Genomic DNA, 27,839 nt, shown 5'->3' on the forward strand with positions numbered 1-27,839 from the left:
AACACCAATAAAAAATAAATTAAAAAAAAGAAATATTATTTAAATGCAGGAAACTGCATAGATACATAAGAACACACAAATGCACAGAAACACATATTCCCAAACACATTCTCCCCTCATATTTACTACCTATTTTAGTTCATCATGTGTATTATAAATGACACTCAAATATATCAGGTGTTATAACTTTCAATTGGGTTTCAAATAATCACCTCACAGTAACTCCCAAATAGCAATCTTTCCAACATCCACTTCTATCAATAAATTTTGAGACTTTCCCAACATAAAATGCCACATTTATTGTAGTATTTATGTATTTCTTCACCATTTAACATATGTAAAACTGGGGTACCATTTTTACCTTTTTTTAAAATATCACAGATGAAGTTTTTTAGCATTATGTCTCTACCCCTCCCCCCACAAACCCTATGGTTATTATTGCAGTATTTTGCTTGTATTAATGATTTTTTAGGAACACATGTTTTGTTACAGCAGAACTGACTACATTTAAAAGTGCTGTATAAAGATTAAAGACAGATTAAAGAGGAGGCAATTTTTACAGAGGCAAACTGTACTTGATGATATTTACATTTATGTGTCCTTTTGTCTGGAAGCATGCCCTGATATGATGATATGAATGATATGAATGCTGGGACTTAAGCAGAAACCCCCTGCTTTGCTATCTTGAGAAATTAAGAGTTAGAAGTTAAAGGTGCTAGAGCATGAAGAAAGTGCCCAGGAAACTCCAAAGCTGAATAAGAGAGGGAGATGCATGGTTATCTGTGTAAGTGTACCAGGTCCTGGATTTACCTCTTTTTTTTTTTTTTGGATTTACCTCTTAACTGCATATATAGGAGAGAATCTAAGAAAGGAGGCAGCTGGTAGCTCAAAAGAGCCAAGCAGATATATTTGACTGCTGTCCAGTGAGAGACAGTGTTTAGTTTGAGTCTAGCCAAGTTATCTGCCTGGTAGAATGAAAACCAATCATCATCAGAATTGTATTATAGAGTTCTATTATAGTATGTCACCTACAATATCTAGCATGCATTTTTTAAAATTTAAACATCAAAAGGAACAATGTTCCACATCATCCAGAGAAAAAGCAGTCCATAAAGACCAACCCTGAAATGACTCATGTTAGAATTAGCAGACAAACCTATTAAAACAGCTATTTCAAATATATTCCATAATTTAAGGAAAATATGGACATAATGCAGAAAGAGATTGAGAACCTCAGAGAACATAAACTATGAAAAAGAATCAAATGAGAATTTTGAAATGAGAAGCGGAAAAATAAAATTGAACAAAGTTTTCTGAATGGACTGGACATTAGCTAGACTGCTCAGGAAACTTGAAGAGATGGATAGAGATTATCTAGTTTGAAGAACAGAGAGAAAAGTCACGGGATAGAAAGAAGGGAGCTCAGTGACCTGAGAGAATCAAGGAATCAAGCATACAAGAAATTATAGTTACAAGTTGAAGAGAAATATTGGGCCAGAAAAATAATATTTTAATATACTACTAGCGGAAACTTTCCCCCAGTTTTTTAAGTGTATACTTGTAGATCCAAAAATGTCAATGAACCACATGCAAAATAAACAGAATGAAGTCAACAGCTAAACAAAACATAATCAAACTGCTGAAAACTAAACATGAAGAGAAAATCACTGACGTAACTAGAGAAAGCAACTAGAATCAAATAATGATGTAAATGAACACAGTGATAACAGACAATAAAACAAGTACTGAAAGAAAAAAAAATATGCAGAATTCTACATCCTAAAACAAAACAAAAGAAAAAAAACCCTTCAAAATGAAAAGTAGAATGAAACTTTAAAAATGATCACACTCCTACACTTAAAGCCCAAAATATAAAGTGTAAGGAAGAAAATTGAAGTTTCCCTGTGATCTAGGCAAAAGATTTTTTTAGACAGGCATAGACAGCATTAGCCATAAAATCTTTAAAGAATGATAAATTAGACATCTTCAAAATTTACAATTTTGTTCAGTAACATATTTCATTAAGAAAAAAAAATAGGCGGGATCCCTGGGTGGCGCAGCGGTTTGGCGCCTGCCTTTGGCCCAGGGCGCGATCCTGGAGACCCGGGATCGAATCCCACGTCGGGCTTCCGGTGCATGGAGCCTGCTTCTCCCTCTGCCTGTGTCTCTTCCTCTCTCTCTTTCTCTCTCTGTGACTATCATAAATAATAAATAAACATTTTAAAAAAAAAAAAGAAAAAAAATAGGCAAGTCCTAGAATAATAGAAAATATTTAGAACACATATATATGGGAAAGGATTTGAATAAAACATGTTCAGTTAGTCCTCAAAAACATGAGTTTGAACTGTGCAGGTTATACACAGATTTTTTTTAATAGTACATCACTGTAAATGTATTTTGTCTTGTGATTTTCTTTTACTTCAATTAAATCCTTATCCTCCCTGCCTCTTCCATATACCATATCATTTCCCACCTCTGTGCTTATGCTGGCCCTCTACTAAAAATCTCTTACTTTCCCTCTAAAATATACCCATCCTTTAATGTCCAGTTCCTCCTTGGTATTATCCCAAGCTATTATTTTATCAAGAAGGTGATACTTTCTATTTCTGTAGTAAGTAAAATGAGATTGGAGAAAGTTCGGATCAAACGAGAGGCTAGAGAATTCTAGAAATATCCTTGTAGCCACTCAGCCATATATTCAGCATTTACCATAGATTTACTAGTTTCAGAGGTATTCATATATATATGAATACCTCTGAAACTAGTAAATCTATATATCACACTGTGTATTATAGAACATTTAATAATTTTGTAATTATTTTTTTATCAGTTTTCAACCTTGTCTCCCAACAATTAAATATATAAGTAGCATAATCTCCTTAGGGCAAAAAGCATTTTGCATTCATTATGTACTTAGCTTTGAGCTAGACACATCATCCTGATTGTATCTTCCTCATCCATCCGTACACTCCTTTACTTAATTTATCATCTTTTGCCTGGATATATCAGCAGCTTCCTAACTAATCTCTGCTTCTTGGGTTTCTACACAATTCATCCTTCATATGCCTAGGGAATGACATTTCTTAAACAGAAATTCCATACTTAAAACTCTGTGGTGCTTACTTATCTTCTAAATGATAGAAGTTCCAAGTCCTTGACACAGTCTATAAAACTTTCTATCATATACCCTTTGTTCCTGTTTTACTTGGACTCCTTTCTTACCCTAAAATGTGAACTACACACTACTGACCCTCTCAAAGGCTTTCAAGTCTTTAATCTTATTGTGCTTTTTCCCCAAGCTTCTGTAGACTCTTCTCTCTCTCTCTCTCTCTCTCTCTCTCTCTCACACACACACACACACACACACGTTCTCATTGTCTGGTCTCCCTGGAAGTGTCTACCTTCTTTCAAGTGCTTCCTCAAACATTTCCTCCTCTCCAAGGATTTCCCAGACGCTTCCGGTTTGGTCCCTCTATGACATCAACGCTTATGTATATACCTTGTGAGATTAGGAGCAGGAAGAAGCAGGGATGTGTGTGTGTGTGTGTGTGTGTGTGTGTGTGTGTGTGTCTGTCCATCAGGATTTGACTTATGATCAATGATCTATGAAAGTTTGTTGACTAGATAAATAGAATTGTACTCAATAGTTTTGTTTGATTGTGACAGGCGTATTTTGGATATAAATATCAGTAACTCTAATGCAAACGTAAAGAAAAATGTATGATTTTATCTAAACATGGAGAGGGGAGATAGTTGGTTGAGGTTGAAAAACAAATAAGACCAAATTATGTATTCTAACATAAAATTACAAGTACCAATTTGTAAAAATGTCCTATGAATAGACATAGGACACTCAAAGATATTAAAGGTATACAGCAGTCCCCAGTCTTAAAGAGCTTCTCAATTTATCAATCACTTCAAGATGATTCAAATTTCAGTGTTAACATTTCTGTTTTAGAAACCAATGCAGCCTTCTGCAATACACCAATCTGTGCCATCCTCCCTAAGCAGAAACAAGGGAAAATCTTCCCACTCAATTCCACTAGATGAACATAGAAATTATGCATCAAATTATACCTGGAAGAAGCAACCAATAAATTTAATAAGAGATTATGTATACAATTTAGGAGAAATTTCTAAAATACAAATTTCTGGGTAGCCCAGGTGGCTCAGTGGTTCAGCTCTGCCTTCAGCCCAGGCAGGGTGTGATCCTGGAGACCTGGGATCGAGTCCCATATCAGGCTTCCTGCGTGGAGCCTGCTTCTCCCTCTGCCTGTGTCTGTGCCTCTCTCTCTCTCTCTCTCTCTCTCTCTCTGTCATGAATAAATAAATCTTTAAAAAATATTTTCTTCTAAGAAAGTACACGGTGGCCCTAAAATTTTCACACTTGTGAAAAAAAATCCTCTTACATTAACAAAAGTAATTAAAAGACTTCTTAGGGGCGGGGGGTGGGAGTGAATGGGTGACGGGCACTGGGTGTTATTCTGTATGTTAGTAAATTGAACACCAATAAAAAAATAAAAAAATAAAAAAAAAGACTTCTTAGTTCTTGGCCTGGCTCTAACCTAACTCTTTTTGAGATAATGATGAGATTTTTGGTAGCCTACTTTGAGGGAGGTGCTGCTTAATGCTGTGGATGTCCAAAAAAATATATGATGATTGTTAGAAAATGAAGCATGAGAATGAATCAAGATATAGTTGTCACCCTTTTTGTAGCTGCACTTTGGAATAGTTGTTGGAATCTGGAGGATGCAATCATGTACTTTGCATACTAGAAAATGCTTTTTAACCATTTCCCCCCCTAATCTCCCTGGATTCACTGCAAACAGCATTCATTATGATTGACTAAGACACCCACAGAAGATGATTTTGAAAGCTGTCATAACCCTCACCAGGCAATACAGTCAGAGAACCATTTTCATAAACTCTTGATATAATCGTATTCTCTTTTGAAAATCAGTACAAAGAGGAAAAAAAGACTTGAAATGTATACTCCTTTAGAATAGATTCACCACAATAGGAAGATTTAATAGTAGGAATAATATACTAAGACAGCTTGGGATCCTTGGAGAACAAAATCTGCTGAATTTTGAGCAAGTTGCAACATTGCTATAATACAGCAGAAATGTCTTCAAATAAAAAATTACAAAAATGTAACTTTGGGGTAAACAAAATCCAGGCGCACCTGTGTGGCTTGGTTGGTCAAGGGTCTATTAATTTCAGGTCAGGTCATGATCTCAGGGTAATGAGATCCAGTCCTGAATGGAGCTCTACCCTGGGCTTGGAGCCTGCTTAAGATTCTCTCTTCCTCTCCCCTCCCTGTCTCTCTGCCCCACAAAAACTCAAACCAAAAAACTAATGAACAATAATATAATTCTAAAAAAAAATAAATAAATAATAATAATAATAATAATAATATAATTCTGTCCTATTAAAAAATGGCTCTTGCAATTGTCCTTGAAATTTCTTACCAAAAGGAAGTCCATAGGGATCTCATGCTTTCCAGAGTTAATTATATCAGCAGTTTCTCCAAGTGGAATACATTTTCCAGAGTGGAATCTTGAGACTCCTTGTATACCTTGAGAGTCTGAGTCATTCTTAGAAAACTAGTGTGTCTTTTGAACAATATCCCTGAATTCCTATCTCTAAATAATAGCATTTGACAAAAAAATCGTGATTTCTACTGGAGATTTACTATATTAAAATCCATATTAATAATTCTTTTTTGGGGACGCCTGGGTGGCTCAGTGGTTGAGTATCTGCCTTCAGCTCAGGGCATGATCCCAGAGTCCTGGGATCAAGTCCCACATCAGGCTCCTTGCATGGAGCCTGCTTCTACCTCTGCCTGTGTCTCTGCTTCTCTTTGTCTCTCTGTCATGAATAAATAAATAAAATATTTTAAAAAAAGAATTTTTTTTAGTTTTATTTATTTTATCATGAGAGACACAAAAAGAGAGGCAGAGACGCAGGCAGAGACAGAAGCAGTCTCCATGCAGGAAGCCTGATGTGGGGACTCGATCCCTGGACTCCGGGATCACGCCCAGGGCCAAAGGCAGACCCTCAACCACTGAGGCACTCAGGCGTCCCTATATAAGTAATTCTAGCTTCCCAAATAGTCTCTTTATTTTAATTATCCTAGGCATATTTTTAATTCACTTATTCTTTTCTCCTCAGTAATGTAGTGATTAAATATCCCAATAACATTACTTTCCAAATGCTTTACATTAGGGAAAGATGGTGAAATGACTAGTAAAGTATGTTTTCTTCAACTTATCCTATGTACACCAATTTTATTTTTTTTTATTTTTTATTTTTTTTTATTTTTTATTTTTTTTTATTTATTTTTTATTTTTTTTTTATTGGTGTTCAATTTACTAACATACAGAATAACCCCCAGTGCCCGTCACCCATTCACTCCCACCCCCCGCCCTCCTCCCCTTCCAACACCCCTAGTTCGTTTCCCAGAGTTAGCAGTCTTTACGTTCTGTCTCCCTTTCTGATATTTCCCACACATTTCTTCCCCCTTCCCTTATATTTTAAGCACAAAGTATTATAGATGCTGAGTTCCCTTACTGGTTCATTCAAATTACATTTATTGAATATGTTTTGTGTCAGGTACTCTGCTGGGTGCTATAGACTGATTAGTGCTAAACAGATTCCTTGTCTATAAAAATGCCAGTGTGTTTATTTCTAAAGGGATACTCATATCCATTATCCATGGGAATACTTAGTATACAACTTCTAAGTAAATAACCTGAAGGTGTCTTGATGAGCATAGAATCACAACAAAGAGAATTATATTATCCAGAGTGATATCTCATCCCATCTACAGAGAAAGCTGAAAACTACCCCTGTCTCAACAAAATAGATTTCCCTCATGAATTAAATACACATGTCTTCCTGATACATTTTCTCTTGCCTTAGAACTGTGTTAACCAGGTGCTTATAAATTCTATCTACTAATGCTTACTCCATCATTATTTCTGAGAATAAGATGACAACACAAGTGAATGAATTCTGTTTTTCCTTAAGCTGGGTATATATTTTTATTGGATATGATATCACTCAAGTCTCCAATGACACTCTTACCAAGACATTTTCAAGTATTTCTGAAGATAGTGAAGTTATCCATTTTATAAGGAACTGTGTTCACTTTTTACTACTTTTATTTCAAGTGTATAATTTTATCTCTAAATCCTGAGGCTAGCTTAAGGATTTCTACATAGTGACTGCAGTTTCTGAAATTTTATCATGTATCTTGGATTTTTAGTAGAAGGGTTACTTTAAAAATGAATATGAATGTGTGCTACAACATGCATAAACCTCCAAAACATTATGCTAATTGAATGAATACGCTTCATATTTACATAAAATATCCAGAATAGGTAAACCTATACCAGTTGAAAGATTAGTGGTTAATGGTTGTCAGGGGCAGGGGGAGGTGAGAAATATTTTGAAACTATGTTATGCAGAGGTTGTAGTTGTACAACATTGTTAATGTAGTAAATGCTACTGAATTGTTTACATCAAAATAGCTTATTTTTGTTTTATTCAGCATAAATGAATTTCATCTCAATAAAAATATTCTCAAAATAAAAGCATGCTAGACATTAAAGTAGAATAAATAAAATATTCCTTAAAAGGACAGTAATGAAATAATACACATCAGACATGTTACTCAGGTTTTTTTTTTTAATATTTTACTTATTTGAGAAAGAAAGATATCATGAGCAAGGTAGAAGGACAGAGGGAGAAGCAGACTCCTTACTGAGCAGGGAGCCTCATGAAGGACTCGATCCCAGGACCCTGGGAGCATGACCTGAGCTGAAGGCAGATGCTGGACTGACTGAGCCACTTAGTTACCCACTCTTACTCAGTTTTAATGTGAAAAGAAATATATGGTCATGTTATACTGATGTGATATAATTGGCTAATTGAACAAATGGTCCTTTTAGTGGAAGAGAAGGCTTTGTCCTACAGAAGTGGAGATAGTGAACTGAACTGTTTTTGAGATATGTTCAATTTGAATGGTTATTGATATTTCCATGCAAAGGAGTGAAGTAGATCATTAGAAATTCAAGTTAGTGCCCAATATTTATTAAAAAGTCAAGAGGACTTGGTGACAGGTAAGTACATTTAAGTTGAATATTCAAAGTAAGGAGGGAAAAAACAGTACCCTAAAAATACCTACTTTGAAAGGGGAGGGCAGAAAACAATGAAAGAGAAATCAGCAAGATTAGCTGAGGATGTCAGGTCAGAGAACAGAATTATTTATAAAATTATGTCAGCAATCATTGGATACTTGTTTGTCCCAGGCTCCAAAGATACAACATGGAACAATTGTATGGACTAAGTATCTTATCAGTCTGGCTCAGTGTTATGGTCCATGTGGTAGTCTCCCTGATGTAAATATAATGTTGTAGTTGAAGTGTATGAGGAGAGCATATCTCCCACAGACGAAAGAGTATTTTAATAGTCTTTTGAGATACTTGTGAGTTGCCTTCTTTAATATTATATCAAAACTCATCGAGTGGTAGTTTTCTAAAGATTAGGTGCAGTGTAGAATCTGAAACTATATCAGTAAATTTTATTATTTTAATAATGGAATGGAATATTTTAAATCCATTCTTTCTATTTGTACTTTAAGTGGATTGTTTCACCTGTGTGATTTCTTTTAACATTATGTTTTGATCATTTGAGAAATATTTGTTTGTTGTACAATATATGTTCATTACTATTCTTACTGACTTATCAGAAGATATTTATTTTTTTTCAGAAAATATTTAAATACTGGGAAGCTGTCAATTCCATTAGTAGAGGATACAAGCTGTCTAAACTCCTCTTTTCACTTGAAACCTCACATTTTTTTCATTGGCAACAAATGTCAGTTGTTTCCCTGAAGTATAAGACCCACTTTATTTTTGTGAAAATCTCTGTCAAACACCCAAGTCTGAATAATCTCACATTATCAGTTAGTCTTTTAAGTAAAAATGGTGTTTCACTTAAAAAAGTGGCTAGTCTAACTCACAATCTAAGCACTCACACATGTTCTTTCCCCAAAGAGTACTTTGTGTGCAGAAGTATTCTATGTATATTTGTCATTATCACTTAGGATAGTTTAAATATATATAATCAAATATTAAAATTTACTATGATTAATTTTTTACTGCTTTATGAAGGACAAATTGGAATTTTGTTTGTTACAAGTACAGGATGGTGAAGAGTACAGTAAGTTTGATGTCACTCTCGATTTGTACTAATGTACCATCAGTTTCACCCATTACTTTTTCATCATCACTGCAAATATCATCACAGTAAAAAGGCAAATATTGTCTTAATATTACTATTAAAATAATTTGATCTTGCAGACCCTTGAAAGTGCCTCAGTAATCCCAATTGTCTTCTGCCCACACTTGAAGGATTGCCATGAAAGAGAATGGGAAGAGAAATGTTGATTTTTTTTTTCTTAAAGATCTTTGTCTGCTAAATAGAGTGAGAGTGGGAGACCAGGACAGTGGAAAATTTTCTGAACTAAGTATGCAAATAATAAAGAAGAGTTGAATAAGTTAAAAAAAACAAATTGGTATACCAAAGCACTAGTTAAGAAAGGAAATAATAAATTGATGAATATGATTTATATGCAAATTTGGCTTCCAAACTCTAATAGTCCCACTATCTCTTAGGTGTGGAGAAAGTAGTTTGTTCCTTTACTGAATATAGATTATCCCCTTTCTTGTGCCAAAGCTAATGACTGTTAATGTTATTTAGATTATGATTGCTGGCAATTGGGCTAATATTAGATATTAACATTCAAGCATTTGAGGGTTTTACAATAAGAGACTTTAAGCATCTAGATTATCAGAGATAAAGCAGAAGCAGATGAGGAAGGGTAAATTGAAGGTACTTTTAAAATTACGAGTGCAGCAGTTTTGCAATATGTTTTTTTTGTATATATTTTTTATTGGAGTTTAATATGCCAACATATAGCATAACACCCAGTGATCATTCTGTCAAGTGCTCCCTCAGTGTCTGTCACCCAGTCACCCCATCCCCCCGCCCATCTCCCCTTCCACTACCCCTCGTTCATTTCCCAGAGTTAGGAGACTGTCATGTTCTGTCATCCACAATGATTTTTCTCTCCTTTCCCCTATAATCTCATTCACTATTTTTTATATTCCCTGAATGAATGAGACCATATAATGTTTGTCTTTCTCCGATTGACTTCACTCAGCATAATACCCTCCAGTTCCATCCACGTCGAAGCAAATGGTGGGTATTTGTTGTTTCTAATGGCTGAGTAATATTCCATTGTATACATAGACCACATCTTTATCCATTTATCTTTCGATGGACACTGAGGCTCCTTCCACAGTTTGGCTATTGTGGACATTGCTGCTATACTGCCATTTCACTGCATCTGTATTTTGGGGGTAAATCTCCAGCAGTGCAATTGTTGGGTTGTAGGGTAGCTCTATTTTTAACTCTTTGAGGAACCTCCACACAGTTTTCCAGAGTGGCTGCACCAGTTCACATTCCCACCAACAGTGCAGGAGGGTTACTCTTTCTTCAAATCCTCTCCAACATTTGTTGTGCCCTGTCTTGTTAATTTTCACCTTTCTCACTGGTGTGAGGTGGCTTCTCATGGTAGCTTTGATTTGTATTTCCCTGATGGTAAGTGATGTGGAGCATTTTCTCATGTGCTTGTTGGCCATGTGTATGTCTTCTTTGGTGACATTTCTGTTCATGTCTTTTGCCCATTTCATGATTGGATTGTTTGGTTTTTTGCTGTTGAGTTTAATAACTTCTTTATAGACCTTGGATACTAGCCCTTTAGCTGATAGGTCATTTGCAAATACCTTCTCCCATTCTGTAGGTTGTCTTTTAGTTTTGTAGACTGTTTCTTTTGCTGTGCAGAAGCTTTTTATCTTGATGAAGTCCCAATAGTTCATTTTTGCTTTTGCTTCCCTTGCCTTCATAGATGTATCTTGCAAGAAATTGCTGTGGCCAAGTTCAAAATGAGTGTTGCTTGTGTTCTCCTCTAGGATTTTGATGGATTCTTGTCTCACATTTAGATCTTTCATCCATTTTGAGTTTATCTTTGTGTATGGTATAAGAGGATGGTCTAGTTTCATTCTTCTGCACATGGCTGTCCAATTTTCCCAGCACCATTTATTGAAGAGACTGTCTTTTTTCCAGTGGATAGTCTTTCCTGCTTTGTCAAATATTAATTGACCATAGAGCTGAGGGCTTATTTCTGCATTCTCTATTCTGTTCCATTGATCTATGTGTCTGTTTTTGTGCCAGTACCACACTGTCTTGATGATCACAGCTTTGTAGTACAACTTGATATCTGGCATTGTGATGCCCCCCACTCTGGTTTTCTTTTTTAGTATTCCCCTAGCTATTTGGGGTCTTTTCTGATTCCACATAAATCTTAAGATTATTTGTTCCAACTCTCTGAAGAAAGTCCATGGTATTTTGATAGGGATTGCATTCAATGTGTAAATTTCCCTGGGTAGCATAAACATTTTCACTATATTAATTCTTCCAATCCATGAGCATGGAATATTTTTCCATCTCTTTGAGTCTTCCTCAATTGCTTTCATAAATGTTCTATAGTTCTTAGGGTACAGATACTTTACCTCTTTGGTTAGGTTTATTCTTAGGTATCTTTTGCTTTTGGGTGCACTTGTAAATGGGATTGACTCCTTAATTTCTCTTTCTTCACTCTCAGTGTTTAGAAATGCTAGTTATTTCTGGGCATTGATTTTGTATCCTGCCAGACTGTCAAATTGCTGTATGAATTCTAGCAATCTTGGGGTGAAGTCACTTGGGTTTTCTATTTACAGTATCATGTCATCTGCGAAGAGGGAGAGTTTGACATCTTTGCCAATTTGAATGCCTTTTATTTCTTTTTATTGCCTGATTGCTGTGCTAGGATTTCTAGTACTATGTTGAAGAGCAGTGGTGATAGTAGACATCTCTGTCATGTTCCTGATATTAGGGGAATGGCTCCCAGTGTCTCCCCATTGAGAATGATATTTGCTGTGAGCTTTTTGTATATTGCTTTTAAGGGACTGAGGAATGTTCCCTCTATCCCTACATTCTGAAGATTTTTTATCAGAAATGGATGCTGTATTTTGTCAAATGCTTTCTCTGCATCTATTGTGAGGATCATATGGTTCTTGTTTTTTTCTCTTGTTGATATGATCTATCACGTTGATTGCTTTATGAGTGTTGAACCAGCCTTGCATCCCGGGGATAAATCCCACTTGGTCATAGTGAATAATCTTAATGTACTGTTGTATCCTATTGGCTAGTATCTTGTTGAGAACTTTTGCATTGTGTTCATCAGGGATTTTGGTCCATAATTCTCCTTTTTTGGTGGGGTCTTTGTCAGGCTTTGGAATTAAGGTGATGTTGGCCTCATAAAATGAGTTTGGAAGTATTCTGTTCCTTTTTTTATTATTTCTACAGCTTTAGTAGAACAGTTATTGTTTCTTCTTTAAACACTTAATAGAATTCCCCAGGGAAGCCATCTGGTCCTGGACTTTTGTGTCTTGGGAGGTTTTTGATGACCGCTTCAATTCCTCCCTGGTTATTGGCCTGTTCAGGTTTTTTATTTCTTCCTGATCCAGTTTTGGTAGTTGGTGGTTTTCCAGAAATGCATCCATTTCTTCTAGATTGCCTAATTTATTGGCATATACTGCTCATAATATGTTTTAAAAATCGTTTGTATTTCTTGGTATTGGTTGTGATATCTCCTTTTTCATTCGTGATTTTATTGAGTCTTTTTTGTTTTTTAATAAGGCTGGCTAATGGCTTGTCTATCTTATTAAGTCTTTAAAGAACCACTCTTGGTTTTGTACAGTTCTTCTGGTCTCTATTTCATTGAGTTCTGCTCGAATCTTTATTAACTCTCTTCTTCTGTTTGGTGTAGGTTTTATTTGCTGTTCTTTCTCCAGTTACTTTAGGTGTGAGGTTAGCTTGTGTATTTGAGTTTTTTCTAGTTTTTTGAGGGATGCTTGTATTGCGATGTATTTCCCTCTCAGGACTGCTTTTGCTGTCCCAAAGATTTTGAATGGTTGTATCTTCATTTTCATTAGTTTCCATGAATCTTTTTAATCCTTCTCTAATTTCCTGGTTGACCCATTCATCTTTTAGCAGGATGCTCTTTAACATCCATGTGTTTGAGTTTCTTCCAAATTTCTTCTTGTGATTGAGTTCAAGTTTCAAAGCATTGTGGTCTGAAAATATGCATGGTACAATCCCAGTCTTTTGGTATTGGTTGAGACCTGATTTGTGACCCAGTATGTAGTCTATTCTGGAGAAAGTTCCATGTGAACTTGAGAAGAATGTGTATTCAGTTGTGTTTGGATGCAAGTTGTTTATACATCTGTGAAATCCATCTGGTCCAGTATATCATTTAAAGCTCTTGTTTCTTTGGAGATGTTGTGCTTAGAAGATCTGTCATTTGCAGAAAGTGCCGTGTTGAAGTCTCTCAGCATTAGTGTATTATTATCTAAGTATGTCTTTACTTTGGTTATTAATTGATTGATACACTTGGCAGCTCCCACATTAGCGGCATAAATATTCATGATTGTTAGGTCCTCTTGTTGGATAGATTCTTTAAGTATGGTATAGTGTCCCTCTTGATCTCTTACTACAGTCTTTGGGATAAACTATAATTTAAGTGATATGAGGATTGCTACCCCAGCTTTCTTTTGAGGACCATTTTAATGGTAAATGGTTCTTCAACCTTTCATTTTCAGGCTGGAGATATCATGAGGTCTAAAATGAGTCTCTTGTAGACAGCAAATAGATGGGTCTTGCTTTTTTATCCATTCCGGTACCCTGCATATTTTGATGGGATCATTTAGCCCATCCACATTCAGAGTTACTATTGAAAAATAGTAACTGAATGAATTTAGTGTCATTATAATACTTATTTAGTCCTTGTTTTTGTGGATTATTTCTTTGGGCTTCTTCTTTCTTTTACAGAGTCCCTTTTAATATTTCTTGCAGAACTTGTTTGGTGGTCATGTATTCTTTCAGTTTCTGCCTATCCTGGAAGTTCTTTATCTCTCCTTCTATTCTGAATGAGAGTCTTGCTGGATATAATATTCTTGGCTGCATGTTCTTTTCATTTAGGACCCTGAATATATCCTGCCAGCCCTTTCTGGCCTGCCAGGTCTCTGTGGAGAGGTCTGCTGTTAATCTAATACTTCTCCCCATATATGTTAGGGATCTCTTGTCTCTCGCTGCTTTAAGGATTTTCTCTCTTTCTTTGGAATTTGCAAGTTTCACTATTAAATGTTGACGTGTTGAACAGTTTTTAATTATTTAAGTGGGGAACCTGTCTATCTCCTGGATCTGAATGCCTGTTTCCCTCCCCAAATTAGGGAAGTTCTCAGCTATGATTTGTTCAAATATGCTTTCTGGCCCTCTGGCCTCTCAGCGTCCTCTGTAAACTCAATTATATGTAAATTTTTCCTTCTGAGGCTGTCGTTTATTTCCCTTATCCTTTCCTCGTGGTCTTTTCATTGTTTTTCTCTTTTTTCCTCAGCTTCCTCCCTTGCCATCAACTTGTCTTCTATGTCACTCACTGTTTCTTCCACCTCATTAACCCTGGTCGTTAAGACCTCCAGTTTGGATTGCATATCATTTAATTGATTTTTAATTTCAGCCTGATTAGATGTAAATTCTGCAGTCATGAAGTCTCTTGATTTCTTTATGCTTTTTTCCAGTCACCCATAGCTTCATAATTGTGCTTCTGAATTGGCTGACATCAAATTTCAATCGAAATTCTGTGACTCTGTGGCAGAGAGTACTGTTTTTGATTCTTTCTTTTGTGGTGAGTTCTTCTTTCTAGTCATTTTGCTCAGTGTTGAGTGGCTGTATAAGTGGGCTCAGTCAAGATTATCAACTATGACCTATGTTTCACCCTAGATGATTCTGCCAGAAATTGAAAGCAAAGATCAGAAAAAAATAAAACAAAAGCATCACTAAAGTGAAAAACAAAATTTAAGACAAAGTAGTAAAAAATAAATGGCCATGAATCCTAAGTAAGAGAGGAGGAAAAAAAGAGAAAAAAGCAGGGGGGATGAGGATAAAAAAAAAGGGTTGGGGACTGGGAAGATGGTGGTGGTGACGAAGTTGTAGTGGAGGGAGACTATAGTCTACCTGAGGGGTTCTAGAAGGTGATCCTCTTGTTTTTGAGTATATTAAGTTCTGTATGTTAGAAGATGCTGAGTCCCAAATTTATATAAACCAGGAATACTTGTAGAGGGCCCCACCATTGACCACCAAAACATAAATTAGATAAAAGAGCGGGGCAGAATGGAAATGAGGAATCTGACAGAATGAACCAGCACAGTATTCCACTTGGTTCTGAGTCATGCTGGTCATGTTTTAGAAGGTATTAACTTCTGCCATTGTAGAACAAAATGAATCAGAGAAAACAACACAAAACAAAACAAAATATCTTGTATATCTCCCAAAATTAAGTAGAGTATGTTGTAGGGAATCTAGAAGTGGAAAATATATCTAGGACCTGTAATTGTAGAAATATGAAAGTCAAAAAGGAAGAATCTTAATAATGGAGAGGTGGTAAAATATTGTAATTAAGCTGGGAAAGAGAAAAATATTAGAAATTTAGTCTGATATAAAAATGAGTTGTACTGGAAAAGGAAGGAAAAAAAAAAAAGGAATGATATCATATGGTTCTATATAGTGTAAATCACCCTACTTCCCCTGTAGCTTTCCAGAGCTGCTGGGTCAAGAACTCGCTCATCCTCTGTCCTTCCAGCTGGTCTTCTGGGAGAGGGTCCTGCTGTGCTCTCAGGTGTGTGCACCTGGGGGAGCTGCCCCGCCCTCTGCCAGGTGCACGGCTCAGTGGGAGCTGTTTATCATGTGAGGCCCCTGTTCCCTGAGGCCCCGCCCCTCCCAGGCACAGAGTGACACCAGGAGGAACAACCCCACTGGTGGCGGCCAGCTCTCCAGCCCTGGAGTCAGCTCCTGCAGTAACTACCGCATCTCTCAGTCCGCTCTGGCCTGGATGCTCCCGGGGGGCGGGGGGGCACTGATATGCAGAGCTTGGGGCTGCCTGGGGGCAGGAGCGTCCTCACTGTCCTGTGCCCTCCCCACCTCCCTCTGTGCAGGGGGGTGAGGGGGAGGGGGGGAACGCAGGATCCTGGGCTGTGTACCCCGCACCCTGGGCTCCGGGGCCTGTGCAGCTGTAATCAGGCCCCCCGGGCGTGGCTCCTGAAGGCAGCAGGGCGCAGCCCCCTCGCCTGGAGCCCCCGCCTGACCCACCGTCTTCTCCCCGAGGCCCCGCTGGGCGGCTCCAGCCCTTTACCGAGATCCCCCCGTGGTGCGTGGTGCGCTCTCCCCCGGGCGCGCCTCCTCTGTTAGTGACCCCGGAACCTGGGGCTCCACTGCCCCTCCTGGGATCCTGCCTGAGTTCCCTGCTGAGCGCCCTTCCCTCCAGGAAGAATCTGGTGCGGATTTTTAAAGTTCCCGCTTCTCCAGGGCTGAGCTTTCCTGTCCCCCAGGCTCTCACCGCCCCCTCTTAGCCCGGCCCTCCCCGCCCCTCCCCCACTTGAGTTTTTTTTTATTTTTTCCGCCTTCCTACCTTGTTAAAAGCGAAAACCCTTCTCTCCGTAGTGTTCCAGCTGTTCTCACATTAAATCTCAGGTCCAATTCGTAGGTTTTCAGAATGGTTTGACAATTATCTAGGTAAGTGGGTGGGGCCTGGTGAGGTGAGGACCCCACTCCTCTGCCATCTTGCCCTCCCCTTCCTCAAAAAAATAGCCTTTCACTGAAAGCTGAGGAAAATTACTGAACTTTGTTAAATATAAATGTACAATTTTAATTGACTTTTGTCTTTCTTGATATTTACAGATTTAATATATTTTCTTATAATTTATTTTTGAAAGATTTATTGATTTATTGATTTGAGAGGGAGGGAGAGAATATGAGTATGGGGAGAGTGGGGCTGAGGGAGAAGACTCCCACTCTGCAGGGACCCAACCACTGGGGCTTGGGGCTGACCCTGATATCATAACCAGAGCCAAAGGTAGATACCTAAGAGACTGAGCCACCCAGGTGCCCCTCTTATTCGTATTTTAGAAACATGCATTCATGTTGTATTTCAGGCAGATTTAAGTTGATTGGAATAGACAAATAGCCTCCAGATGTGACAAGTTTGAAGGGTAAGCATTTGTTCTCATGTGTAAATATATGCTAAAAATTATGGTTTTGTGCTTTGACTTTTATTTCTTTGTAACTGGTCATGAATGTAAGGCAGTAAAGAATAACAATCTATACTATCAGAAAGCTTCATTCACATATACAGTACATATTAAGTAATAATATGGCATAGCGTTAATATATGTTCTTCTGTTTATGTCAAACTAAATGTGTCTTCCTCTGTCTTTGGGGAAGGCAGGAAGTGTCAAAACCTGTCAGACATTGAGTGACTGAAGTTAATTCTCTGTAATTCAAAGACTTGAAGCAGCCCAGAAGAGTTAGATGATGCTTTACATGGAAGCACTTTACAGAATTTTTCCCTAACCTACAACCCAAAGTACGTATGTTCCTATCCTTTGTGTTGGGGGGAAGGGCAGGAGGGAGTTTTAAAATATCATTGTAATGACTTTTTAGAAAGAAATATTTATTAAGACTAAAAGAAATAATGGCAGTTAAAAATTCATTGAATAACTAACTGCTTACTGACTAAAGAATTCCTAAATTTCAGTGTAATCAGTTTTGGTGACTTCATATTTCAAGTCAAGTTTCTAATCCTTAATGTAATTTATTGTATCACTTCAAATTCATTATGTTTTTGTTATGGAAGAGTAAAATGTCAGTAACCTTAGATAAAATAAATCAAAAGGTTTCCAGGACTACTTCTAGGTATAGAGAAAAAGCAGTCTGGAAATGAAATTGCAACTTAAAATTCACTCCAGTTTTTACTTCAAATCTGTACATACCCTGAATTAAGATTGCTTAAAACAATTCTTTTATCAAACTTAATACCAAGACACATATACCTGGATGGTGAGTAGAAATTTTAGAGGAATGAATGGAATATATGAGTACCCATTTAGATTTTCTTTCTGGACCTATTTGGAAAATAAATCTTTAGAAGTTAAAGACCTAAATTATATAACATTGCAAATGTTAAAGAAAGGAAAAAGTGTGAAAGAGACATGACTTTTTCAAGGAAGCCCAAGGATGAATTTACTTAATTACTAAAGTTGCTGTAGTAAATAGGAAAAAGGTACAGTCTCCTCCTAATTACAAGGAATCTCTGGGGAAATAGAGATAAATGCAATCCAAATCTTCAACTCACACATTAGTTTCACCTGTTGGCCACCAATGCCTTTGCCAACAGGAATTTGATGTGACAATTGTTTTTCAATCCATTTTATGTCTTCTCCTTTTGTGATAATTGTAGCAAGAGAAATAGAAGTAACCTAAATAATCACAACAAATTAGATACCCAAGCCTGCATTCTTCTTTTAGCAGCTCAGTGGTATAGAAAGAAGAATAAGACAAACAAATAGTTTCTAAAAGTTGCAATGTTAATGGGAGATCCAGGACTGCCATCCAATCTCTTTAGAATTTCTGAGATGACATGCCTTCCTTCCTCTAGCGTATGTTGCTATTGGCCTTAGATTGTAAAAATCTGATGCTAAAGACATTTCTTTGTGAAAGATGGAAAAGACTAACAGAAACCAGTGCACGTGTGTGTGTGTCTTTTACATTGTATCTCAAAGAAGAAGAATTTCTCTGCACTTGGAGAAGAGAAATAAGTAGAGACAACTCAAGGAAGGGCTTGATGGATTGTGTTGCAGAAGACTTGACAGAAGAGAAAAAAAGCAATTGCAGGATGAAATCACTGCTCTGGTGAGTAGAAAGAAATGAAGCTATTAAATTCAGGCTCATCTGGCCAGAGTATTACCCCCTGGTTGAGAAGAGAGAGAAAGAATAATACAAACAGAAGAGATAATAGAACTTTTAAAAACTTAATTTGAAAAGACTGGAAATAGACACTTGAAGCATCTATTGATTTTTAAGGAAATACTGAAATGATAGTCCCAAACTGAGAAAACCACTTTTTTTTGAGCATGGCTTAGTTCCAGCGTAATGAGATCCAGTTACTCTAGGTTTTGAGAATACCACAGTTTAAGTGTTTGTTTTTATCTTTTTAAGTTTATAAAATGTAGAGTGTGTTGATAATATACACAGGTATTTTTCCTGCAACTTCAGATTTTTCTCTTTGAGTGTCACTATTCAGTTAATTTTATTGATAAAAGCTTCTGGAATGTACCCAAATCATTATGTCTAGGACTTTGACTTTTTAAATATAACTTACAAATTTTGTTCTGAATACTAAAAATATATTTTATTCAAGATTATTTATTAAATGATTAGTTGGAACTTTTAATTAACAAATACCCGGATCATGTGACTCCTGAGTGCCTCAGAAGTTGGGTGTCTGTCTTCAGCTCAGGGCATGATCCCAGGGCTTGGGGGATCTAGTCCGCCATCAGGCTCCCTGCAGGGAGCCTGCTTCTCCCTCTGCCTATGTCTGCTTTTTTCTCTGTGTCTCTCATGAATAAATAAATAAAATCCTTAAAAAAATACCCAGGTCAATATCTTTACAATATTACTGTTTTGAAAATTATTTTTATGAGTCTTGTCAATAATTTTTCCCTTCATTATTTAGTTATGTTGAAACTAGCTTAGTGTATTTCCACTAAATTTTTCATCCTTTTTAAATGATTTGAAATAGGTATAGGGAGGAGCATCCTGCCTTATGTTAGAGACTTGTACAAAATCTAACTACAGTTACTTTTGAAAACCTATTAGCATAATACAACTATTTAGTTGTAAAAATAAAGAATTTGAGAATAAATTTGAGAATAAAGAATTTGAGAGAGTAGTTTAATATTTTAAAGACCGCAATTTTGAATGAGTTTTCTTAGTAACTTGTAGAGTATTATCTTGCTTAAGCATTATTTTATTGAGAAAATAAAAATTAATGAATATTTTATAGTTAGAAAAAGTAAATCCTTATGTATATACAATCCACAGATATATTTATGGTTTCCAAAATGCCAGACAGATTGTATTTTCCAGTCATTATAATTAGCAAGAAAAAAAAAACCCAAACATTCATCTAAAGAACTTTTTAGCTTGACAAATATGGTTATTCTAAATACTTTTTTGTTCAATTCATAATGACCCTTTACCACTCTTTATTAATACTATTTTGCAAATATATCTGTGCTCAGTATACCTAAGATTTCAAAAACCAAAAAAAAATCATAAAATTGTGTTCTTTATTACACAGAGAATCACTTCTGCTTATTTTTTTTAATTAATGGTTTAGTTTTGCCACATAATAACAGGACTTAGAAAGCTGCACTTAAAAATTGAGCTGACAGGCACTGGGGGTTATTCTGTATGTTAGTAAATTGAACACCAATAAAAAATAAATTAAAAAAAATAAAAATAAAAATAAAAATAAAACCAAAAAAAAAAATTGAGCTGTACAAATGCGTTTTCAAGGTAAATTAATATCAATTAAATGCCTTCTTTTATTTAAGTGATTTATTCTGAAACCAAGTACTTCATAGAAAATTCTGTATGTGAATATTAGTCTGATATCAAATACTACTCATCTAGCAAAGTTTCTCTGCCAAACGATAAAATGTAACTGTCACCATTTGGAAGAAAGAAGCATGAAATGCTTAAATGTATGCATGAACCAAAGTAAGCATACATTAATTATTGAATTATTACTATTGTTGCTCCAAAGTAATTTTTAGGCAACCAAGAGTGTATTTGTTGTGGCCAAATAGTAAAATGTTGAATACTTTTTCTTGTATTCACTCAGTCACTCAACACTATCAAAGATGCACAATTCACTAGGCACTGCCCTGAATGTTAAAAACAAACAAACAAACAAACAATTAAATGGATAAGATGCAGACATTGTTGATAATTTAATCATAATCCCGTGGGAATGATCACAGAGTATAAACATGCTTGTAATTTAATTTAAAAAAATTTAACAGAAACGCTAGGTTACCAATGTAGGGTTTGGATTTCAATGTACACTCCGGGTCTCATGTTTTGATCTCAAATCTATTTTGAATTTATTTTTGTATATAGTGTAAAAAATTGATCCAGATTCATTCTTTTGCATGTTGCTGTCCAGTTTTCCCAACACTATTTGTTGGAGACATTATTTTTTCCACTGGATCTACATTCCTGCCTTATAGAAGCTTAATTGATCATATAATTATGAGTTCATTTCTGGGTTTTTTACCTGATCTATTGATCTATGTGTCTATTTTTGTGCCAGTAGCATAATGTTTTGATCACTGCAGTTTTGTAATATAACTGGAAGCCCAGAATTCTGATGCCTCCATCTTTGCTTTTCTTTTTCAAGATTGCTTTTGGCTGTTTTGTGTTTGATACAAAATTTTAGGACTATTTGTTCTAGCTCTGTGAAAAATGCGATTGGTATTTTGATAGGGATTGCATTAAATGTGTAGATTGCTTTTGGGAGTATATAGATTTTAACAATATTTGTTCTTTCAATCCATGAGCATGAAATAGCTTTCCATTTCTTTATGTTATCTTCAGTGTCTTTGATCAGTGTTTTATAGTTTTCTGAGTACAGATATTTTACCTTTTTGGTTAGATTTATTCCCAGGTTTTTTTTGTCACAATTGTAAATGGGACTGAGCCCTTAATTTCTCTTTCTGATGCTTCATTATTGGTGTATAGAAATGCAACATATTTCTGTAAATTGATTTTTTATTCTGTGAATTCATTTATCAGTTCTAGTAGAACTTTTGGTAGAGTCTTTCAAGTTTCCATATAGATGATCATGTCATCTGCAAATAAAGAAAATTTTACTTCTTCTGCTGACTTGGATGCCTTTTATTTCTTTTTGTTGTCTGATTTCTGAGGCTAGGACTTCTAGTACTATGTTGAATAAAAGTTGTCAGACTGGACATCTCTGTCTTGTTCCTGACCATAGAAGAAGCTCTCAGTTGTTCCCCATTAAGGATGGTATTAGCCATGGGCTTTTCATATATTGCCTTTATTATGTTGAAGCATGTTCCCTCTAAGCCTACTTTGTTGAGGGTTTTTATCATGAATGGATGTTGTACTTTGGCCAATGCATTTTCTGCATCTATTGAAATGATCATATGGTTCTTATCCTTTCTTTAATTGATGTGGCATATTATGTTGATTGATTTGTGATTATTGAACCACCCTTGCATCCCAGGAATAAATCCCACTTGATCATGGTGAATAATTTTTTTAATTTATTGTTGGATTTGTTTTGCAGTATTGTATTTAGGATTTTTGCATCCATGTTTATCAGGGATATTGGGCTGTAGTTTTCTTTTTAGTGGTGTCTTTATCTGGTTTTGGTATCCAGGTAATGCTGACCTCCTAGTATAAATTTGGTAGTTTTCCTTCCTTTTCTTTTCTTTTCTTTTCTTTTTTTTTTTAATAGTTAGAAAATAGGCACTAACTGTTGTTTTAATGTTTGATAGAACTCACCTGTGAAGCCATCTGGTCCTGGACTTTTGTTTTGGGGGAGTTTTTTGATTACTGATTCTATTTCTTTCCTGGTAATCAGTCAGTTCAAGTTTCCTATTACTTCCTATTTCAGCTTTGGTATTTCATATGTCTTTAGGAATTTATCCATTTCCCTAGATTGTCCAATTTTTTTGGCATATAGTTTTCAATAATATTCTTTTATAATTGTTTGTAATCTGTGGTGTTCTTATTTCTCTTCTCTCATTTTTTTTAAGATTTGATTTATTATTTATTCATGAGAGACACAGAGAGAGAGAGAGAGAGACAGAGACACAGGCAGAGGAAGAAGCAGGCTCAGGGAGCTCCCTCAGGGAGCCTGATGTGGGACTCGACCCTGGGACTCCAGGATCATGCCCTGGACTGAAGGCAGATGCCCAACCACTGAGTCACTTAGGCCTCCCTCTCTTCTTTCATTTGTAATTTTATTTGAGTCCTTTAGCTTTTCTTTTTAAGAAGTCTGGCTGGAGGTTTATCAATTTTATTGATTTTTTTTTTTTCAAAGAAACAACTCCTGATTTCATTAGTCTGTTCGTTTTATTTATTTTTTTGTTTTTGTATTATTTATTTCTGCTCTAATATTTATTATTTCCTTCCTTTTGATGGTTTAGGCTTCATTTATTGTTCTTGTTCTAGCTCCTTTAAGTGTTAGAGTCAGTTATTTATATGAGATGTTTATGCTTCTTGAGGTAGGCCAGTATTGCTATATACTTCTCTCTTAGGACCACTTTTGCTGTATCCCAAAGATTTTGGACCATTGTGCTTTCATATTCATTTTTTCCATGTATTTTTTATATTTCTTCTTTGACTTCCTGGTTGATCCATTCATGTTTAGCAGTATGCTTTTTAACCTCCATTTATTTGTGGTCACTCCAAATTTTTTTCTTATGATTGATTTCCAGTTTCGTAGCATTGTGATCAGAAAAGATGCATGATGTGACTTCAATATTCTTCATATTGTTGAAGGTTGTTGGGCTAATACAATGATCTCATCTGGAAAATGTTCACATACAGTTGAAAAGAACATGTATTCTGCTACTTTAGAATGGAATGTTCTGAATATATCTGTTAAGTCCATCTGGTCTAGTGTGTCATTCAAAGCTATTGTTTCCTTGTTGATTTTCTGCTTAGATAATCTGTCCATTGATATAAGTACAGTGTTTAAGTCCCCTACTATTAATGTGTTATTTTCAATTAGTTCCCTTATAGTTGTTATTGTTTTATATATTTGGATCCTCTCGTGTTGAGTGCATAATTACAATTGTTAGACCCTCTTGTTGAATTGTTCCCTTTATTATGATATAATGCCCTTCTTTGTCTCTTGTTGCAGTGTTTGTTTTGAAGCTGAGTTTGTCCAATGTAAGTATTGCTACTCTGGCTGCTTTCGATATCCATTTGCATCATAGATATTTTTCCATCTCCTCACTTTCAATCTGCATGTGTCTTTAGGTCTAAAATGTGTCTCTTTTAGGTAGCATAGAGATAGATCTTGTCTTTTTATCCATTCTGACACCCTTTGTCTTTTGGAGCAGTTAGCTCATTTATATTCAAAGTAATTATTATTTTTTTTTATAAATTTTTATTTATTTATGATAGTCACACAGAGAGAGAGAGAGGGGCAGAGACATAGGCAGAGGGAGAAGCAGGCTCCATGCCGGGAGCCCGACGTGGGATTCGATCCCGGGTCTCCAGGATCACGCCCTGGGCCAAAGGCAGGCGCCAAACCGCTGCGCCACCCAGGGATCCCTCAAAGTAATTATTGATAGATATATATTTATTGTCGCTTTGTTTTGTGGTTGTTTCTGAAGGTTTTTTCTGATTCTTTCTTGTCTTCCATGTTTTGCTGATTTTTCTTTGTAATTGATTTCTTTTTTATTCTTTGCATGTTTATTATTTTTTAATAAAGAATTTATTTTTACTTATCCATGAGAGATACACAGAAAGAGAGAGAGAGAAAGAGAGAGAGGCAGCAACACAGGCAGAAGGAGAGGCAGGCTCCATGCAGGGAGCCTAACATGGGACTCAATCCCAGGACTCCAAGATCACGCCCTGGGCCTAAGGCAGGTGCTAAACCGCTGAGCCACCAGGGATCCCCTATTATTGGTTTTTGACACATCCTTAACACTGGTTTGTATATAACCTCTTCTTCAAATAGCACTCTATATTAAGTTGGTGGTCATTCAAGTTAGAAACTATTCTTTTCTCCTCCCATGTCCCATTTTAGGTATGTTATCATATTTCATATTCTTTTTTGTGTATGAGTTCCTTGATTGATTTTTGCAGAAATATTCATGTTAATTGTTTGTGTTTCCTGCGTTTATGCTCTTTTGATCTTTCCATTCCTCTTAAACAGAACTCTTTAATATTTCTTGCAGGGCTGGTTTGGTGGTCACTTTTGTTTGTCTGAGAAACCATCTCTCGTTCTGTTCTAAGTGATAGCTTTGCTGGATAAGTAGCTTGGTTGTAAATTTTTCCCATTCTGCACTTTAGATCTATTATTTTGCTCTCTCCTGGTTTGTCAAGAAATCCCCAGCTAGCCTTCTTGGTTTTCCCTTGTAAGGTAAGGACTTCTTTTGTCTGGCTCTATTTAATATATTTTTTTCTTTATCACTATATTTTGCCATTTTATTAATATGTCTTGGTGTTGGCCTGCTTTTGCTGACTTTAATGGGAGTTCTTGTGCTTCCTGGATCCAAATGTCTGTTTCCTTCCCCAGATTGGGGAACTTTCAGTTATTAATCCTTTAAATAAATTTTCTGCCCCCAGAAAAGGGGAGAAAACTTTTATTCTGGGATTTCTATATTATGAATATATTATTATGTTTGATGGAATCCCTGAGTTCCCTAATTCTATTCTCATTTTGCATAATTCTTTCTCTCTTTTGTTCAGCTTCTTTGCTTTCCATTACTTTGTCTTCTAGGTCATTAATTCATTCTTCTGCTTCTTCTAGTCTGCTGGAGGAGTTTATTGCATCAAGTCTGTTTCCAATCTCACTTACTACACTCTTCATCTCTGATTAATTCATTTGCAACTTTATGTCCATAGGAGGGATCTCACTGATGAAGACATCAGTGAGATGAAGGTGAGTATCCTTATGATTATTTCTTTAAATTCCCCATCAGGCATGTAAATTATATCTATTTTGCTTAGATTTCTGGATGTGGCCTTACCTTCTTCTTTCACTTGGTATAAATTCCTCTGTCCTTGCATTTTCTATAAGTCTCTGCTACCTTCTGTGTGCTAGAGAAGCCATTTTTGTCTCCTGCTCCTGAAAGTAATGGCCTTATGAAAAATAGGTCATATAGTGTACAGGGCCGGGAGTTTCAGGGAATGTCTCTGGTGTGTGGCACATTTGCTCTCCTGCCATGTGCTGGCTGCTCCATCCCTCTGGCTGGCTGTCTGCAGTTATTCTCCTTGCCTGCTATGGGCATATTTGGTCCCTGGCCTAAATGTGGCAAGTTTTAGTGAGGTGGGTACTCTGATCTGCTTGTGAAATGAGACCTGTCACCATCTCCACTGGAATTGAGAGACCCTGCAAGAAGTCTCTAGTTTGGAGACATGGTGTGGGTGGGAGTTTGTGCTGGTCTTCTGGGGGAGGAGCCTGCCACACTGGGACTGAGGTGAGTAGGACTGAGGAAGGGCAGATGGTAAGGCTTTGTGCAAGCAAGTTAGGTAGCCAAGGTTGGCACTGCGCTGCTTCCCACAGATGGCTCTCTGTGTATACTGCAGGGCTGGAGTGCTGGCCAGCTCCTTGATTCCCAGGGATGTGTCTCTGTGAATGCTGCCTCTTGGGGACATGCTCTGCAAAAAGCAAATGCTTTCCTCACTGTGTGACCCAGGCAGCCTTTAGATCACTATTTCCATGCTGTCTGCCCCTGGGTTGTGGGCTTGCCTTCTCTCCAGGAGCAGCACAGTGCTTTCGAGGCTCTAGCCCAGCCCAGCCTGCTGACCTTTGAAACTCCAGGTTCTAAGCCCTGCTGGCTGCAAGAACTCAAAGAACTCAGCTCCTCTTGTTTTCTAAGCCAGTGACTTTAGAGAAACGTTCTCCTTTTGTGTTTCCTGTGCACTCCTCTGTCTATCTCCCTACCCCCTTCTCCATGACCATGGCTCCCTCCCCTCTACAGCAGCTGCAGTCCATTTCTCCCCTAATCCACATCTTTATACTTCCTGCCTTTTCTGATGTGGTTTAGTGGATTTTTTTTTCTGTCAGCATTCAGGTCAATTTCTGAGATATTTAGGATGATTTGACAGTTATCTAGTTGTGTTCATGGGATTAGGCAAGCCTAGAGTCTTCCTACTTTGCTATCATCCTTGTCTGTGAAAACTTGTACATTTTTTTTAAAGACTTTATTTATTTATTCATGAGAATACACAGAGAGGAGAGAGAGAGGCAGAGACACAGGCAGAGGGAGAAGCAGGCTCCATGCAGGGAGCCCGACGTGGGACTCGATCCCGGACACCAGTATCAGGCCCTGGGCTGAAGGTGGCGTTAAACTGCTGAGCCACCCGGGCTGCCCCAAAACTTGTACATTTTTTATTGACTTCATCATCTACTGCCAGTGAGAATCCTGCAAACATTAATTTTTGCAAGTACAACAGGTTTTGGAATACCAGTACAGACTGTTCCTGCCATGTGATTTACTTGTGACATACTAATAAAATAATGATGGTTTAACTCTCAGATATTATCAAAGTATGGCCACTGCTTTCTTGAAAAAGAAAGGATACACAGATCATAATTTTGTTTTACTGTTCAACATCTTGCTTTATCTTAGCATCCTCATACTTTGAAGCACACTATTAGTTGGTCTGATGAAAGGAGGGATAGTTAAAATGACTTTAGTGAAAAATAGTCAAATTTTCAAAAAGAGGAGTTGCATATTTGCATTTATTGGTGATTAAGTAGATCTACAGAACAAAAAAAAAATGTTCATCTGTGTGAAATGACTATAACCTTTAATTGATTTTTATCAGGAAACTATTGGCTTATGTTTTCAGCCAAGAACTCATTTTATTCCCTTTGTAACTCAAAAAGTCCTAGTATCTTCATTCATGATGTATATCTTTACTTTCCATCATTTGCTTAGGTAACTTACTTTTGATATCTCAATATGGGAGTGAAACCAAGGAGATTATTAATAACTATATTCAGTCCTAAAGTTATTAATGGGGCATGAAATACAGAACTAAAAATTAAGAGAAATAGA

At 36.6% G+C, this 27,839-nt stretch overlaps 1 long non-coding RNA gene across 3 annotated transcripts in view; it reads left to right on the forward strand.

The window, feature by feature from the left end:
* Nucleotides 1–27,313, forward strand: part of LOC112657359 (uncharacterized) — a 45,395-nt gene extending 18,082 nt beyond the window's left edge. Inside the window, exons 2-8 of one of the 3 annotated variants that reach the window (XR_004818037.2) lie at nucleotides 14,748–14,854; nucleotides 17,450–17,587; nucleotides 18,783–18,912; nucleotides 23,963–23,991; nucleotides 25,123–25,192; nucleotides 25,583–25,714; nucleotides 26,999–27,313. This is a non-coding gene — a long non-coding RNA (uncharacterized LOC112657359). Of the gene's footprint in view, nucleotides 1–14,747; nucleotides 14,855–17,445; nucleotides 17,588–18,782; nucleotides 18,913–23,962; nucleotides 23,992–25,122; nucleotides 25,193–25,582; nucleotides 25,715–26,998 lie in introns of all 3 variants that reach the window. The other 2 variants (XR_003134964.3, XR_004818038.2) reach the window with 2 other exon arrangements.
* Nucleotides 27,314–27,839: the final 526 nt, after the last annotated feature.

This window comes from Canis lupus, chromosome 8 (assembly GCF_003254725.2).
Source record: "Canis lupus dingo isolate Sandy chromosome 8, ASM325472v2, whole genome shotgun sequence".
Lineage (NCBI taxonomy): Eukaryota > Metazoa > Chordata > Mammalia > Carnivora > Canidae > Canis > Canis lupus.